The sequence below is a fragment of the Pteropus alecto genome, unplaced genomic scaffold, assembly GCF_000325575.1.
Source record: "Pteropus alecto unplaced genomic scaffold, ASM32557v1 scaffold272, whole genome shotgun sequence".
In the NCBI taxonomy this organism is placed as follows: domain Eukaryota; kingdom Metazoa; phylum Chordata; class Mammalia; order Chiroptera; family Pteropodidae; genus Pteropus; species Pteropus alecto.
In genome coordinates this window covers 718,902-721,085 of record NW_006432452.1, presented here as the reverse complement: position 1 = coordinate 721,085, position 2,184 = coordinate 718,902, and positions in this window count along the sequence as shown.

Sequence of the window (2,184 nt, the reverse complement as noted above, 5' to 3'; positions counted from 1 at the left end):
GACCTTCACAATATTACCTATCATGGGAAAATATCAACTATTCCTCCAATATTGGTGGACAAACTTCACTACTTACCTGGAATAAGTGGTACTCTCTTGCCCTATCTGCCAAAAAACAATCCTGGCAAAGTTATAAAGGCAGGGCGAGAAAGAGAGACACCTCTAGTGGGGCCCTTTCTCCACTGGAAATTAGATTTTATCCAACTCCCTAAATCTGATGGCTCTAAATATTTCCTTACCATTATTTGCATGTTCTCTCATTGGTTAGAAGCTTTCCCATTAAAAGAGTCACTGTTAATACTGTTGCTATACTTCTGTAGAAGGAATTTTCTCCACTGAGGGTATTCACTTACCCTCTCAAATGAACAGAGAACTCGTTTAACTGGTGAAGTCATCCAAAAAACCTGAAGTCTTTCTTTGTCCTCCAAATTACACTGTTCTTACCATCCCATCATCTGAAATGATTGAGTGCATAGACTATTAAAACTAAAGTTTGAAAAACTCTTAAAGGAACTCAATCTTTCATGGCCCACGATCTTGACTTTGGCTCGTATTGCTCTCTGGTCCTCTCCTATTGAACCCAACTCCTATTCCTCTATGAAAATAATTACTGGCAGGACTGTAATAATTCCATGCTCAACATTGGCAATAGAAGAATTCAATCAAGCTAACTCAGACATTAAATATTGTGAGGAACTTATTAGCTATACCTACATTTATCATCAATAGACGGGAGTTGCTTTCCTAGTTTTCCTCAAAACTAGAAATTGGAGACTTGTTCCACAACCTAGAAATTGGAGGCTTGTTCTCTAGAAACAACATCACTAAAAAATAACCTTAAAATTCTCTGGTAGTGTCCCTGTATCATCTTCATTACCACTAACACTCCAACCAAACTTCAAGAGGTCTAACCCTGCTTCCACGTTTCACAATTAAAAAGATGCAAGAGCTACATAGAATGAATATCTATTCTACCTGAAGATCTTAAACTGAAGCTCTCCCAAGAGCTCAGAAGCAGAAGACTTCATGAAGTAAACAGATGACATCTTAAGGTGATCAGATTCTACCCAAGATGTCAGAACCAGACTTCTCAGTATCTATCTGTTTCCTATCCTTACCATTCTGATATTCTTTCTTTGCTGCATTTTTCTCCTGTATCTTCTCCAACAGCATCCTTGCCATCCTTTTAGTTCTCATTGCAACCACAGCCTTCCATGATGAATCTCTACTTGTATTGTTTTCTCACTCTCGCACCTATGCAAGCTGTTCCTCTTTTAATAATTCTTCCATCCTTCCTAGAACTCCTAAAATTATGGCATTCTTTCACCCAATTTATAGCTCTAACCCACAGCTTTAGTTCTGATTGTTGATTGTGCACTCCTTCCCCAATAGAGTTTTCCAACTTTCCACAAGTTCACCTTCTCCTCCCTGGAAATAATATTATAAACATGATCTTCCACTTTTATAATGTTCTTGGACGATCCTCTGTTCGCAATTGCATTTGTAAACTGCAAAAGGGCCCTGATATTTTTTTTCAGCTTTACTGACATAGTTGACAAATAGTAATTGTATGTATACATTGTGAAATGATCACCACAATAAAGCTAATTAACATGTACCTCATCTCACAGTTAACCATTTTCGGTTTTTGTGTGGTGAGAACACTAAAGATCTACTCTCTTAGAAAATTTCAAGTATATAATACAGAATTATTAATAATAGTCATCAAGCTGTACAATAGCTCTCCAGAACTTATTCATCTTGCATAACTGAAACTTTATAACATTGGACCAACATTTCCCCATTTCCCCTTTTCCCCAATCCTAGAAACCACCATTCTACATTCTGCTTCTGTGTTTGACTATTTTAGATCCCACACATAAATGAAATCTTACAACATTTGTCTTCCCGTGTCTGGCTTATTTCACTTAGCATAATGTCCCCCAGGTCCATCCACGTTGTCTCAAATGGCAGTATTTCCTTCTTTTTTAGGTTTGAATAATATTTCATTATATATAATTGTTATGTATATGTATATATATACATACACACACATATGATCATATTTTCTTTATTCAGTCACCTGTCAACTAGCATTTGGGTTGTTACCATATCGTCTATTGTGCATAACACTGCAGTAAACATGGGAGTGCAAATAGTTTTTCGAGATCCAGGTTTCATTTC